This window comes from Manis javanica, chromosome 7 (genome assembly GCF_040802235.1).
Source record: "Manis javanica isolate MJ-LG chromosome 7, MJ_LKY, whole genome shotgun sequence".
Lineage (NCBI taxonomy): Eukaryota > Metazoa > Chordata > Mammalia > Pholidota > Manidae > Manis > Manis javanica.
Genome location: NC_133162.1, coordinates 91,776,888 through 91,794,326, shown reverse-complemented (window position 1 = coordinate 91,794,326; position 17,439 = coordinate 91,776,888). Strand labels below are relative to the sequence as shown.

Genomic DNA, 17,439 nt, shown 5'->3' with positions numbered 1-17,439 from the left:
CACAATACATCAAGAAAAAATTTCAAATAAACAACCTTACTTTATACCTCAAGGAACTAGAAAATAGAACAAAACTAAGCACCAAGTTAGCAGAAGAGAGGAAATGAAAAACACTGTAGCAGAAATAAATGAAATTGAGTATAACACAATAGAAAAGATTAATGAAATTAAGAAGTTGGTTCTTTTTAAAAATCAATAAAACTGAGCAACATTTAGTCAGACTAAACAAAAGAAAAGGAAAAAAGACCCAAATCAATAAAATTACGTGAAAGCATAGACACTACAATAGATACCACAGAAATACAAAGATTTATAAAAGTCTTCCATGAAAAAATATACACCAGAAAATTGGACAATTTGTAAAAAATTGAAAATCCTAGAGAAAATAACCTACCAATATTGAATCATGAAGAAACAGAAAACCAGAGCAGAGAAATACTGAGTAAGGAATTTGAATCAGTAATCAAAAAACCCCCAACAAATATAAATCTAGAACCAGACAGTTTCACTGGTGAATTCTACCAAGCATTTAAAGAATTAACAACAGTCCTTCTCAAGCTATTCTAGAAAAAATTTAAAAGTAGGGAGCATTTCTAAACTCATTTTACAAGGCCATGATAACCCCAATAGCAAAGCGAGATAACAGACACTACAATGAAGAAAACTATGGGCCAATATCCCTAGTGAATTTCCAAAAAATACTTGAAGTCTAATTCAACAACAGATCAAAACAGCCTTATGCCATGGTCAAATGGGATTTGTCCCTGGAACACAAGGATGGTTCAACATAAACAAGTCAATAAATGTGCTACATACCATAAATAGAATGAGAGTAGAAATTCTCATGATCATCTCAATAAAAACAGAAAAAGTATTTGACAAAAGTTACATACATTTAGGATATGAACTCAAGACATTGGATATGGAAGGACTGTAGCTCAACATAATGAAGTCTATAAATGACACCCCCGCCCCCATAGCACTAACATCATACTCTATGATGTGTTGAAATGGTTTTTCCTCCAAGATCAGGAACAAGACTACATAATACACTATCACCACACTCCTATTCAACATATTAATAAATAAAATAAAATTGGATGTAAAAAGGAGCAAAGGACCCGAATAGAATTTCTACCAAGAAGATATTCAAATAACCAGTAACTACATGAAAAGGTGCTCAAAAATCACTAATTTCAGAGAAATGCAAATCAAAACCACAGTGAGAGGTCACCTCATGCCTGCTGAGACAGCAATCATCACAAACACAAGAGATAATAAGTGCTGATGAGGATGTGAGGGGAGGGGAATGATGGTACACTGCTAGTAAGAATGTAAGACTCACACATCCACTATGGCCAATATTATAGGGATTCCTGAAACAAATTATATATAGAATTACCATATGATACAGCAATTCCACTCTCAATATACATCTGAAGGGAAAATATGACCAATCCCAAGAAATATCTGCACCACCATGTGCACTGCAGCATTACTTACAATAATTAACATCTGAAAATAAGCTGTCACTGATAGCTGAATGATAAATTGGCATTTATATGTATTATTATAATTAACTATATTAATAGATGAGTGGAGAAAAACATTTATCACAAAGAAAGAATATGCAGATAAAGAATTTAGGTGAAATTCCACATTCACTCATTAATTGTAGCAAACCTAAGTCAACAGGGAAACTGATCTGACAAAAGATTTCTACCAAAAGCCTTCTTGGTGTTGTTGTCTTAGAAGTTTTCCATTTGAAATCAGGAATGCCTCTGTCACAGCTTCAAGTCAGAGGTCATTAGAGACCTATTCAGTACCATGTTTTCTGTTTTTTAATTTTCATAGGAACTGTAATGATTCCATAGATAAATGTTTAGGATAAGAGTGTAGAAAGTTGAATGGATATATCAATAAAGAAATACATTCTTCATGATGACAATAAATTATCTGAAAACATCATTTTAAAAAAGCTATTAGCAGTAAAAATATAGGGTTTCTAGGGATTACTTTGGGCAGGTCAAGATCTTCAGAGAGAAGTATGTGAAAAGCATTAAAAAGGACGTAAGTAAGTCAAGACATGACCACGTTAAAAAGAAGGAGTCCAGATGGCAGACTGAAATCCCTCCAAATGAAATCCCTCCAAAGGCATATTTCATGTATGGTTGTCATATAGTAAAAGGGTTTGGGGCAAAGTGGTGCTCTCTGTTCCATATCCTGTATGTATCAGATTCAGCTGCATTTGCTTCTGTTAACAAGACCCCAACATCAGATCAGCTTAAAAGCAAAAACTCTATACCCACTCATATAGCTCCCTCTCCCACATGCACATATGCACATCTCAGTTGCTCAGGTAGCACGCTGTGAAGTCCATCTGAATCACACCTAGTTTCTTAAAGATTCTGAACAGAAGTGTCATGTGTAATTCATGTTACATTTCATTGCTGAATAAGACCAAGCCTGCCATGAGTGTGGCCAGAAAACACAGTGCATCCTTAGGGGATGGGACAGCAGCATCTGGCAATCACATGCCCTTTAAGGACAGATGGTGTACTCCTGACACTCGCAGTGTGCACCAACAGACAGGAAAAGGGGGCAGAGCAGAGCCCAGAATCCCATCCAGGACTGAATGAAACCTGATACCCATAAGAGGTGACTTGCAAATCACTGAGAAGATGGACTAGTCCACAAAAAGCAAAGGGTGGTGTTGGGACCTTTTACTCTATATGGGAAACCATGAAATCATCAAGTCCCTGGAATAAGGCATGTTCATTAATTAATCACAGATGGATCTGAGGCTTACTGTGAAAGGCCAATCTTCAAAATGTGTTTAAGATAACATGTTACAACTTAACAGGGAAGAACTTCTTGAATTGGAAACAGAACAGCATAAATCTTGACAGATTGTTAAAATGACATATCAAATTCATTAAAATCAAGAACACTCAATATAATGTATGCTAAGTAAACTGAAAAGAAACCAAGAACTTCTGGTTTATTAAAAAGTTAAAACAAACCACACACTGCAAGAAGACAACTGCAGCAATTGGTAAAGGATTTGTACCCTGAGTATGTAAGGAATGCTAAGGAATCATTATGAAAAAAGAGAAAAACGCAAATCAGACAATGGATATTCCAAACCAGGGAAAAGGAATCACCCAAAACCACTTGAACAGAAGGCCTTTCTCATCAGGAATTTTGGAAATGCAAATTAATATGACAATTCAATGTCTAATCATTAGGAGAGCACACAGACATGACAAAACCAAGTGTCATGAAAGATTTGAAGCAGCAAAAGATAATATGCTAATCAGAGATGAATACTAATTTCATCAAATCCAAAATTGCCTTTATTTAAAATACTTCATTACTTTAAATACATATTGAAGAAACAAAAACAAAACCCCAACATAATGAGTTTATGGTCTGTAATTTTTATGGTTTATATACTGACATTTACTTTAGATTTATTGGAGAAATATTTTGAGCATATATCACATCTTATTTTGTGCATACAAAGATAAAGGAAACCAAATATTGGCGCAGGTCATGCTGCTCATGCTGTGTGACAAGGTCCAGGCACGAGGAGGAATCCTGGAAACAGGAAACCTCATAGCTGGCCCCTGCTAATTCCCGCACTTATTTTTGCAGTTATGGTGTTGGTGATTGGGCTCATATAGGGGAAATCTTATGTACTTAAGATTTATTCATCTTTAGTAAATAACATAACCCAAAATATTGATCAAAGCAGCAATTCCGGAAATGAAAGCAGTGTTATGGGACCAGCCGTTCCAGGCATAATGCCATGAAGAAGTGAAGCAGAACAACCCAGGCCTCTCAAAACTAGATGCAGTTTGTTCCTTCCTTTGTAACAATTGAAACATGACTAACCAGAATTTCTTTAGAATATTGGCGGAGAAGAAGTTATGGGAATTTGAGACATGGAAAAACCCCCATGGAAAAAAACCATTTTCCCAAGAAATTTATATGAAATAGCAAAATAATAAAAGGAGATTAATAGTCCCCACTACCCAGGGCCCCCCCTTTATATTGCTTATAATATTAGAGGAATATTCCCCTTGAAGAAAGAAGTTATGAGTAAAATAAGATTTACATTTATAATTATCCCATATATAGAGGTTTATAATAAATTTATGATAAAATATTATTATATTAATGGTAAGGTAGTAAGAGCAGATTTAGTGTTATTATATATAAGACTAAAGAAGACTGCAACGTCCTGATACCTGTAGATGCAGGAGGAAAAGTGTAAACATCTGAAATTGTACAATGAATATTATGAAAGAATAAGGTGTTCCTATTGTATTTGTAGAAATGTTGAGGAATGTCAAAACTTATGGGTGATAAGAGTACCATCCCTAGACTTTAGATGTAAGCTTCAACCCACATGTGTAGGATAGGATTTAATTAATAATATAGTTACACTTAATAACCAAAAGACATATAGCTTGTATTTTATATAACTTGCTTAAACTTTATATAGCCTTAGACACATACCTTAGACACATATCTAAATGTCTATATAATCTTATATGCTTAAAGTAAAAATCATAGCCCACACGCTTAACCCACACGCTGTCTTACGCCATTTTCTGTTTAACACCTAGCACGTAGCTTACATGAATTACTAATCACAATAGACTAGGGAAAGTTAAAAATTAAATGTTAAATGGCTACTATTAGAAGAAATAATGATATTTACTTAATGATAATAAGCTGAAATTATGTAAACTGACAGGAAAAGGATTGTATTATTCATGATAAAAAAATGTTTAACATTATGTAAACCTTAAAAAGATATAAAAATACCTGCTGTCTCCTCACTCATCTCCTCACTCGCCGATGCTGTCCTTTCCTTCATGACCCACACCTTGGCTAGAGCTAGACTCAGTCAAAATATATTACTTGAGGGATTTCTACATAGTTTTACAGAGCAGTCTGAATTTTGGAAACACTTTGCCCATGTTTTTTCATGAAGCAGACAGAAGCCATTCCCCAGCCTAACCCAATCTGAATTTCTGCTCCACAGAGCCTGTGAGCATATAACATGGTTCTGTTCTATGTCACTAATTTTGGGATGGTTCAATACACAGTAGTAGATTACTGGAATATTCCTCATTCACAAAGGACTCTAGCATGCTTGCACAACCTTCTTCTAGATCATTCGATCCCTTGGGTGACTTTAATGCTCACATGAGTGACCTTTACAGCACTCCAGTCTCCCCTTTTCTCTCTCCTCACACATGGTGATGTCCTTAATTAAGATCCCAGCTCCCCTCTTTCAGTTTACAATAAGGCAGTTTCTCTGGAATTTTAATGGCTGCCCATGAGGGTTTAAGATACAGGACAAATGGACAAATGGAGGTATCATCTTCCTGTTGGGGGTTACCAATAGGCGGGACTCTGAGCTGAGCTGCAGGTCACAAATGCATCATGCCAACATCCCAGCCATCATAAGGGACATCACAATAAATTGTCTCTGCAGGGTGGGGTAATGGCCACCCAGGGAGTGCAGTCCCTTGCACTTGGCTAATGATGTCCCCCTTGCCAAATGCTTGCTTCTGCCACAGGCAGGTACAGGTGGATGTTCACAAGGGCAAGAAGCCTTGGTGAAAGTGTAGGAGGAGCTGAAGCCCCTGGGCACTGGCTGGGGCTGAAGTGGCCAGGTGCTGACTGCTCTGATCCCATGTCCTCTCCAGGAAAGATGAGAGTGACAGAGGAGACCAAGAAAATGAGGAGCAGAAGCCCCTGGGTGCCTGGCCATCACCTGTTCCTGCTCCTGCTGCTGTCACATGTGCTGCTGAGCACAGGGAGCCACCTGGACAGCCTCCCACATGGGCAATCCATGTATGAGAAGTCAAAGTGATACAAGAACATACCCACAAAGATGAACTCCTGAAGGCAACTTCCCCTACTGCATCACAGACACATGAGTGGCCCTCCCACCCTGGCCCCAGGTACCCTTCAGGGTGTGCCCGTTGCCAGGGTCACAGATGCAGGAAGCAGCCCAAGGGGACCCCTGCCTCTGAGAGAGGGAGAAGCAGGGAGAGTGCTGATCAGACACAAAGAGCAGGCCCTCTGTGGTCTCCTCGTTCTGTGTTCTTAGCATGTGTCCTCTGGGACTTTTCCTTTTGGAAAGGAGGAAAGGCCACTCTCTGGTCTGGATGGCTCTCAGCCCCAGCCTACATGTGGATCTGCGGCCTTTACACCCCTTAAACAGCTGGAGGGCCAGGGGATTACTGAGATCAGCTTTCTCAGCAGGTGTTAGCTCACTGTGGGATTGGGTTGGTCTGTTTGCCATTTTCAATTGATTTCTTTTCACCCAAATGACTTCTGTGTAAATGTACCCCAGCAAGATGGTCATGTCACTTCTGTTGGGGTGATTATTAGAAGAAAAAGGTAACAACAAAACACTAAATAATTCTTCTGGCTAGATTATCTTGTAGACTAATGTGAAAATAATATCATGGAAAACAAATTGAACAATGATAAAGATCTCCTTTCTTGTCTCATGAAGCTTAATCTCTTACCCATGAAACCATCTACTCTTCACATTTTTTGTCTCTCAAATGAATTTAATAACTAACAGATTGTGTATAAAATAGCATGCTCAGAGCACGATTCATGTTTACAAGCATGCACGTAAAACAGCGAACTGTCTCACAGTGACACAATTCCCAAGAACCACAGCATTCAATTTCTTCTGCACTTTCTCCTATTGTTCACCTACTTTTCAGAACATCCTTCTAGGCCTCTTGCTCTCTCTGCCTCACTGGCAAGCCTACCTGAGTTCAAGGCCACAGCCAGACTTTCCCCCACTTTATTCACATTCCATGTCTGTCTCTGAATTTCTCCAGATGTTACCTGTCTTCACAGGGATTGTGGGTGGCAGAGACCCACGACTGGAATCATCTCTGCTGACTGGGCAGTGGTCACTTGGGGCTGGTGTGCAGAATCTCAGAACTAGCACAGCCCAGGGACTCACTGGACTACCCAGGGCAGTGATTTTTAAGTTATTTGAAAAATTAAGTGGACTTTTAAAAAGTTCTTCCTCACTGCTGCAGGGATAGAGTCCTTGCAGACTCCTGTCTGCACAGACCCACTGGAGCTTTTCCCAGGCCACCTTCCACTGACAGCACCTTACCTGGCTGCCAGCATGGGAAGTTTTCCTTATAAATGGCTTTGTGACTGTGCAGCCCTCATCTTTTCAGGTGTCGCAGAACTTTAACCAGATATCTGCTTGGACTTGGCTAAATGGAGACACTATTCCTCCATTGAAATATGGGGCATATTCCTGAGATTCCCTTTTTAAAACATGAAGTGTAAAATTTGAAGGGAATGGGGAATGCAAACTGCCAGCTTATTGGATATCCCACCTCCTTTCTGCATAGACAAATGTGTCTCAAATTGTACTGTGCATCACAATCTTGTGAAGGGTTGTTAAAACATTTCTGCATCTCAACCCAAGTGGGTTTTGGACAGGTCCAAGGATTTGCAGTTCTAAGTGTTTCCAGGTGAGGCTGAAACTGCCAATCCAGGCTGCCCACACTGGGGACTAGAACCTGGGACATCACCAAGCAGACAGGAATCAAGACAGAAAGTGCAAGGTCATTTATCTAGGACCAATTCCAAACCATTTGGCCTCAGCCATGTCTTTTGAGGATGTTTGCCTTCCGTCAGCCTTGTCTGTATCACCCACACACATGCTGGTTCTCCCTGGCTCACCAGCATTTGGATATACAGGGGTCACAGCTATCTTTGTGCCCCAAGGTTGCAGGGCAGTATCTCTTTTTACTCTGCTTTAGGAGACATGAACTGTAGTCTGCACAGCTCCCTTAGTGCACCTCCAAAGAAATCCTGTCTTTCTCAACCTTTAGATGCTCACATTCACTTGTACACCCAAATCCCAACTTTACTCAAAAATTCTCCTTTTCACAAATGAGAAACAGCATATGCCTATCAAAAAGTTCCAGTTTTGTAAAAAACCATTTGCCAGTGTGCTGGCACCAAACCTGACCTTCTTCCTTCTCTCCCTCCCCTTCTTGTTATTCTCAGATCCTGTTTCTGGCTTAACACAATTGATACTTTTTGAAGTCAATCCTAATCTCACGTTCTACATCCACAACCTCTTCTGGTCCATCCCAACCATTTTCCTGGCTTCGAAATACCATTGGTGAACTTGAAATGCCTGCAAAATCAGCATGGTTCTGACTTCAACCCTGAGACGCAAGTACCATCTGCCCACTCACTACATTCATGACAGTATCCTTAATTCACAGTGACCAGGGCCCATGTTGAATCAACCAACTACCCAAATAATTCACTGCTCAGTATCCAAAACCTCACTTAGTCGCAATATCCTCTCTGAACTTGAGTGTCATTCCAGACACCTGCCTCCCCACATTCTTTCATCAACTCACCATCCATTCACTTTCCTGAATCCAGCTAAAGCTTGTCAACTTTTGAATAATTCTTGAGCACCCTGACAGTCTTCCTACAAAGTACTACATCCACAGTGACATTAAATGATCTGGCAATCAAAATTAATATTGATTTTGTAATAATTTTTTCCATTTTTACTATATGTGCATTCCTTATTTCTTTCCCACTGGTTCTCTCACTAAAGTGAATGTTCAGCATGAAGATGCCTCCAGTGGGCATTCACATTTACACTGCCATGACAGTATCCTTAATTCACAGTGACCAGGGCCCATGGTCCACTTATTGCTTTGTCCTTGCAAGGTGGTCAGATATTTTATTGAAAGAAATTGGTCAAGCTGCACAAAAACTTTCTAAATTTTCCAAGTAAATCCACTCAACTATAATTACACAATTTATTGCAATAAATTGCCATTAAGATTTCAAATCATTTCTCTGTAATACTCTAACCACAATAATGTTTAAATATAAACCTGATCAGTGAAGGTTTAATCCCTTTTAAATCCCTCATTTCTGTCTCCACAAAATAGTTTTTAAAGGGAAACTATAAACCTTACTTCATTCCTGCTGTCATTCATTAATTACTACCCCTTTCATTACTAAGATGTCCATGTTTTGAGGGAATATGACTTGATCCTCCAATTGACAGAGCCCCCATTCTGTGCCAATTTGTTTTCTAAAGCCTAAAATCCTAATTTTAACTGAACAAAGTCACTGCCCCTGTTTATTTTAATCTCAGTGAAAGGAAAGACAAACTAATGTCTAAAAAGCGTTAGATAAAGTTGACTGTCATGAAAAGAAGTGAGGCTGACGAAAGACCAGAGAAAAAAGAAAGAGAGAGAGGAGGAGAGAGAGAGGCATAGGGGAAAAAGGGGAAAGAAATCAACTTTGATTACTGATGATTAGATCAGGGAAGGATTCACTGAGGGCATGAAAGCTCACCATGGACCTGAATAAAATTTTAAAAGAACAAGCACATTGTACGTCAAAATTTTCCCAGACAGGGAACAATTTCAACAGTGCAGGGCTACATACTACTTTCCCTTCCCAGTGATGTTGATGAAACAAAACAGGACCATCTGGCATAATATCCTAAGGAAACTTCATATAGTAAATAGTACAATACCTTAAAAATTATTTAACCAACATTAACACCTGGGAAATAACTTTCAGTAAAATACCTCCTGGTTTTAAAGGCTAGTGTCTAACTTAGGTCTCACATACGAGAAAGTGTCCACATACACAAATGGACACTTGCTATTGATCTGGATTCCCCACTCACCAGAATGGGCCCTTCTCACCAGAATGGGTTCATTTAGAATCCCCATATTAGAAGGGCTGTCATAACACCTCCACTCCTGAGGTGCAAGAAGCCCGTGACTTACTGGAAAATGCAGTGACATCCCCATCTACTTCCCTTTTCGTGGGGGAAATGAGTGGATCATCCAATCATTGGATAATCCACAGAAGACATGTTTTATATCAATGTAACTTCAAAATGTCCTAAATCTTTATACAGAAACACAACTATCTGGGGGTTATTGATACTGTCACATGCTGTTGTAGATGAAAAAATGTAATACATTAGTGTATGGGGAGGTGGTATATTCCATTTTCATCAGCATTTGAATGTTTCCTTTTTCTTCCACTAATGGATATATTCAATAGGAATAGAAATTTCTATGCACTGAGACTTCCATACAACTTATGTTTTAATAGGAAAAATTCGAGACCATTTAAGTGTTTATCAGTAAGTGAATGTCCAGAATATTTATTAACAATACTCTATGTCAAATGGCCATTAAAATAAATTCATGTTATGTACATTCACATTTTACTTAAACTGATACATTTGAGATTATTTCAACATCTTTCACTTTCCCTACCCTTTGATTCACTTCCTTTATTCACTTATTTCCCTGACTTTGGTTTTCCTCATTTACTAGTCTTGTTAGTTGCAATCATATACAAATCCTTCTGCAGTTCAGTAATGATTACATTAAGGATTCCTCACATAACGTAGTCTAATAAAGTAGTTTTACCATTTCCCCAATTGCTAATAAAAACCTTAGAACACTTTCAATTCTATTGTTAACCATGACTTGTAGTATTGTCATCATGCATTTTAATTCTATATACAGTTAAATCTGCATAAGACTTTTAGAATTAACTCATAGAGAATAATTTTTTTGTAAATAAATTTTTCCTTTCCTCTTCATTTTTGCCTACATTCCTGGTTTTCAATCTCTGGTTATTTCATTTCAGACTTTACACCACACTTTAGTAGTTTCTCTAGTTCAAGGTTGCTAACTATGAAGTAACACACTTTAAGTGTTTTCTTAAAACATCATTGTGGGCAATATTGCTGAGGGGTATAGAAATCTGATTTGACATGAATGTTCTTCCAGCATTTTAAAAATGGTTCTCTCTTGACATCACCTTATTCTTGCTTGTTTAGCCTCTGTATCCTCTAAAGTCTTTTATGTTAGCTTTGTTTTTTAAACCACAGCATTAATCCCATATGATTTCCTGTGCAAATACTTTGCTTAGGGAATGTTGAATTAATTGCTTCTGTGGATTGCTGTCTTTCATCAGCTTGGATTATGCTTGTGTATTTTCACTTGTAATATCAGTTCCTTTCCCCACATTCCCTCTACTCTTTTCTTTCTTATATTTACTGGTTTATTATAAAGGATATCATAAAGGATACAGATGAACAGCCAGGTGAAAAGGTATGCAGGGTGAGGCCTGAAGGAGCCCAGAGCACAGGAGCTTCTGCCCCTGTGGAGTTGTGGTGTGCCACTCTTCTGGTGCATAGATGTGTTCACCAACCTGGGACCTATCTGAACTCTATAGTTAAGAGATTCTCTTATGGAGCCTTCATCATGTAGGCCTGATCCATTGTTAACTCAATCTCCTGCTCTTCTCTACTCACCTAGTCACATGTAACTATTAAAATCTAAATTAGTGAAAATAAAAAGTTCAGTTCCTTAGTCACAACAGCCACATTTCAACTGTTCAATAGCCACATGTGGCTAGTTGGCTACAGTATTAGTGTGGATAATTATGTAATGGAATACTTATGCTGCAAAGAGCTGAATTAACTTCACTTTACCTATCAATGCAGTTAAAGCTCAAGAACTTAACAATGAATGATAAAAACAACTTGAGATATTATACATATATTATGATATTGTTATGTGTTTATTCTAAAATATATATATATTTAAACAATGCATTGTTTAAAATATATGCATATGTGGAAAAACTAAAACAAGAAGAGAAAAATGCAAAATTCTCAACAATTATTAAATACTTGGAAGAGAGGGAGATGCACATGTTTGGAAGGTCCTCATGGAAGACTTCAAAGGCATTCAGAGTTGCAGGAGGGGAATTCAGAAAAACTTGACTTTTCACTTTACACCCACATGTAACATTTAATTTTTTCCCCATGGGCACTTTTTAAAAACAGTTTCATTGAGTTATAATTTGCCTAGAATAAGGTGTTTAAGGACTGTACTTTGATAAGTTATAACATATGTATATGCCTGTGAAACCGTCATCACCATGAAGATAATGAACATATCCATTATTCTCCAAAATTCTCCTTGTGCCTCTGTAATCCATCCTCCTGCCTTTCACCACCTCTTTCTTTTTCTTTATTAAAGTATCACTGATGTACTATCTTCCATTGGTTTCAAATATACAACACAGTGGTTTAACAGTTACCCATATTATTAAATTCTCAACCCTGTCTAGTGTGGTTGCTATCTGTAAATGTAGTCAGATGTTACAGAACCATTGACTATATTTTCCATGCATATTGCCATCCTCATGACCAACTTATGTTGTGACTGTGAATTATTGTGGCCCTTTATCCCCTACACTCCCCTCCCCATGCTCCTCTTTTAATCAGATCCCACTCATCTTTAACTCTGTCCAGGGATTTCCAATATTGTTCACACTGCACTTTTGTTGGGTTATTTGCTCCTGAATTGTCTTGCAGTTTAGTAATCCAGCCTTCTGTTGGGATCAATCACTTCTTCATTTCTTAATTTAAGTTCTAATGTAAACACAAAACAAAACTATAATTTGAAACACAACAATGCACTTCCACAATGAGGAGAAAAAGTTTTCACTTTTATACGGTGAAACACAGAGAGGAGAAAATTACAACCTTGATCATATTAAGATATATTATGAGATAGTTTTTATCAAAATTCACCAGTGGAAAGACCTAGTGGGAGAGACTCAAATTACATGCATCTGGTAAAGGACACCAAGCAAACTATGTAAATAATTTTGTCAAATGAAACAAAGTACTGAAAGCCCACCAGAAGAATATGGCAAAAACTATAATAGGCATTAGATTAAAGGGGATAAGCAAATAACTCAAATGTTTTTAAAAATGTTTACCCTCTTTAATTTCAGGGAAATGTTAATAAAAGTCATAATGAGCGATTTTTAAGTCTGAAATCAGATTAAATAAATGAAAACAATACCAGTAATATCACATGCTGACAAGGTTCTGGAACAATCAGATAATTCATGTAGGCCTAGTGAGAATTTACATTGGTAGAACCACTTCACAAAATAGCCAGCATCTACTAAAACTGTATACAGGCCTACAGTGTTCCTGATACACAAATATCCCCAATATCATGTGCCTGCTTGGTCCCAACAAGCAAAGTCAAAATCACTGTTCTAGAAACTAAACAAAAGCTGATGAACAGGGGAATGGATATACACAGAGCTACTGCACCTAATGGAACTCCACACAGCAATCAGACATTACAAATAACTACTGTGAGGAAGAACCTCTCACATCAAATGCTGAGACAGATGCAGAGACATCCCAAGGAGAGCAGGCTCCCTGTGGTGGCTCATGGTTGCTCCTGGAATTGCCCCAGCGAAGTCCTCAAGTCCTCACAGAATAATGGGTGGGATACTGATGCTCAATACCCAGGCTCCAAGGGGCATCCAGATGCCCACCAGCTGGGTGTCTGTATGATTAGGGAGGTGGGGCGCTTATAAGGGATTAGGAGGGGGAGGAGTGGGCAAACTATCTTAGGGGGGTGTTGAGAGGTATGATTGGCTAAAGGTGACATAAGTCAACTAGAAACTTGTTTCCTTCCAAGAGGGAGGAGGCTGACATCTGGGTCTTGGCACATCAGGATGGAATTCAGGGAGAGCTGTCCCCTTTCCATATACAGCATGGACTTTGGGGTCTGGTCTGTTCTCCCCCTATGGCATCTCTCTGTTCTGTTTGCATGTCATTGTTTTTCCTTTCTCCAGCCTAACATTCCAGCCTTTTGGTCATAATGGGTGATGACTCAATCTGGCTACTTCCAGCTGACAAGGGGCGTCGTGGGGGTTTGAGGCTGGTATTAGGCCGAAGGAGGGGGTTCAGTGGGAAGAGGTGCGTAACAGTGAAGTAACATCTGGTTGGTGGCGACTCGGGTCATCTGGGTTAGCTGCTATTGGAGGAACCTGAGGACACAAAGGGCAACTAAGAGTAAACCACAAACTGTTATTAAGGGGCCCAGTAGGGGCATTAGCCAGGCTATTATGGGGGACTGGAATTCTGGATCAAGTTTACATTTCAATGACTAGTATTAGTATTTAGTATAGATAAGACTGCATTATTGAAACAATATTTTTCTCTAAAATCAGCCTCATTTTTATTAGAAGTAACCAGATTAAGAAAATAATTAACACTTGGTTTTATTATTTGCATAAATGCAGCAAGAAGAGCAATTGATTACATAGGCTCTTTTAAATATGCTTTGCTGGAACTTTTTGTAAGGAATTTCAGATTGAACTTTTAAGGGCCTCTTGAGGCCAGAAAGCCAAGCCAGACTTGCCATCAGGTTATGCCTGCAGTACCTGTATATTTGCGTGAATTCCTCTCTTCTTGAGGTTCCTGCACATCCCAAGGAGAGCAGGCAGGAAGTGACCTTCTTTACTCACCTGGTAAGGCTGCTGGGAACTCTATAAGCAAGGTACCACGCCAGTTCTTCCAAGGGGCTTTGTTGGCCTTATAAAATCAACCTCAGTTCCTTAAAGCTGTCTGTTCATATCTGAGTTTATGCACGTGTCGCTCAGGTACGACATTCCAGTCAAAGCCTTGGTAGTATAACCAGTGTTTTTAATTGGTCTTCTTACAAGGAATGCAGATTCTTGTTGAACTTGTGCAAATAAATATACTGCCATGAAATATAAAAATAGTTATGAGAGTTTTTAAAATCTGGAGGGATCAGGTAGAGAGAAAAATTAAGTTTCAATTCTGCTTATAGAGACAGTCATTTACTAAACTGTTGTCAGCTTAAGAGAAAAAGCTTAAAACACTTTATCAACATTTGAAACAAAAAGCCACAAAATCATCTTCTTTAGCTTACTTAATCTTATGTAACTAATACCTGTTATGCTGAAATCTAGTTCTTTACTAGCTTAAGAGTAATAAAACAGTCACTATAAATGGCAAAAGACTTACAAATGACCGTGGTTAAAGATCTGATGAGAGCTTACTGTAAGACAGTTGACATAAATTCTGATATTTCTGTAACAAAAAAACATTCAGTAACAAAGTTTAGCATTATTCTTTTTGACAGTGCTTCTTAGGTAATTAAGCAGGTAATTGTGTATCAGATAAATAAGCTAAATTAGATAAATACTTTCTCCAATGAGAAAAAAATTGCTCTGACATGTTCCAGGGGCCCTCTGGAAAATATCAGAGTTAACTAGAGGCAAAAGCACTTTTTTGAATTTGATTTTGGGAAGTTGTTACAGGTTTTAAGGCACTTGCTTAAATAGGATTATAGGTTGCTATGAAGCAATACTTATCCAATTAACTAGAATGACAACAAAGTATTTCAAAGGCAAATAAAGGTTGCACAGTTGTTATCAAAGTATAGCTTTTAGTCTTCTTAATATTAAGATCTCATTTTCTTCTCAATCTTCACAAGCGCTTGTTTTTAAATAAAATATTTTTCATTTATACACTTAGACACACAAACGTACAAACTGAGATACAACGACTACAGTCAACAACACTTTTTTCATAAAAATATATACACAGATAGACAAACCGATACAAAGACTTAAGTTACTGATATCTAATTGCCGTCTCTCTTCTCAGCTTCTTGTCTGTGGCTTCTGGAACCAGAGGGCGGGAGGGGTGTGTTCCGGTAGAGGAAGAGGGCGGTGAAGGCGGAAGGAGAGGGGGAGGGGGTCGTGCAGTCACTGGAAGAGGAGAGCAGGACAACAGCATGGTTGAGAATGCAGGACTTTAAGGTGGAGGCGACACGTGTGAAGACAAAGGACTTAGAGATGGTGGTGGAGAGAGGGGGAGGGGATTGCAAGCTGAGGGAGGTGGGCGACTGAGGTCCTGGCAGATCTGAAAAGGACGGACTGAGCAGAGTAAGAGGCTGACAATCTTTAACTGGAGATCGGGCCAGGAGAATATAACACTTAACATAAAGGTTTTGACAGGAGTGCAAAGTCCAAAAAGCCTGCACATGTGGGATTTCATTCTACTTTCCGCTCCGGTAGCAATAATTAGTTAAGTCGGTGAAGAGGCTAAAATCAAAAGTTCCCTCAGGGGGCCAGGGAGATTGGTTGTCCAAGGGATACTGAGGCCCGGCCTCAGAGCAAAGGAAGACTAACTTCCTTTTGTGAATTTTCCAGGACAAACAGCCAGATTAGAAATGAGACACCGCAGCGGGGTCTGAGCCTCTGCTTTCATGGGCTGGTTTCCCATGTCTGCATTCACTTCCCAAAAAAATATCCCGCTGAGAGGAGCGTGCCCAGCGTCCCAACCGCACCAAGTCAGGGGAGAGGGCCTGGGAGTCTGGGTGAGGGACGTCTCCCCAACCGCAGGCCCAGGGGTGAGTATCCCGGATACTCGCAACAGATGGGCTGAATGCCCAGACCTGGACGTAGCTACGATTTCGGATGGACCAGGTGAAACGGAGTTAGGAAGGGAAGCAGACTGGGGAAACTGAGGGACTCACAGGAAAATAATCTATGCAGCGGAGAGCAGGCTGAGGTCCCGGTTTAGGTAAGGAGGGGGCGGGGCCGCCGGTGGCTGGTCGGGGCCTCGAGCTCGCACTCCTCCTGCATTTCAGCACCATATGTAAGATAAATTCTAGCCAGAATAAGCAGGCAAAGAGAGGCAACAAATGGCCAGGTAATTTATTTAAATACCCCTGGGTGAGGTTCTATGGCCTTCTTGCCGGAGGCCAGAGAAGTCTTGCCCGGTTAGGGAGGTGGGGCGCTTATAAGGGATTAGGAGGGGGAGGAGTGGGCAAACTATTTTAGGGGGGTGTTGAGGGGTATAATTGGCTAAAGGTGACATAAGTCAACTAGAAACTTGTTTCCTTCCAAGAGGGGGAGGCTGACATCTGGGTCTTGGCACATCAGGATGGAATTCAGGGAGAGCTGTCCCCTTTCCATATACGGCACGGACTTTGGGGTCTGGTCTGTTCCCCCCCTATGGCATCTCTCTGTTCTGTTTGCATGTCCTTGTTTTTCCTTTCTCCAGCCTAACACTTTTCAATTCTTTTTTCTACTGAGTTGTAGAAGTTACTTGCATTGGATAATAACCCCTCATCAGGTACATGATTTTCAAATATTTTCCCCATTCTGTAAGTTGCCTTTTCATTTGATTATTTCCTTTGTTGTACAGAAGCTTTTTACTTTTATGCAGCCCCGCTTGTCTATTTTTTCTTTGGTGCTTGTTCTTTTGGCATCTAACCCAAAGTGATTGGCAGATTCAGTGCTATCACCAAAAATATCCCAATATCCAGTTTTTACAAAACTAGAAAAAATCTTAAGATCCATATGGAACCACAAAAGACCTAGAATAGCTAAACAATCCAGAGAGAACAAGGTAGGAGGCATCACACTTCCTGATTTCTAGCTGTACTACAAAGCTATAGTAATTAAATCAGCATGGTACTGGCATGACAGGCA

At 39.3% G+C, this 17,439-nt stretch overlaps 1 long non-coding RNA gene across 1 annotated transcript; it reads right to left on the bottom strand.

The window, feature by feature from the left end:
- Nucleotides 1-10,228: 10,228 nt before the first annotated feature.
- Nucleotides 10,229-15,632, bottom strand: LOC140850465 (uncharacterized). The gene is made up of 4 exons (XR_012133339.1): nucleotides 15,576-15,632; nucleotides 14,960-15,025; nucleotides 14,437-14,672; nucleotides 10,229-13,956 (listed from the first exon to the last, which is right to left on the bottom strand). It is a non-coding gene; the product is annotated as an uncharacterized lncRNA (long non-coding RNA).
- Nucleotides 15,633-17,439: the final 1,807 nt, after the last annotated feature.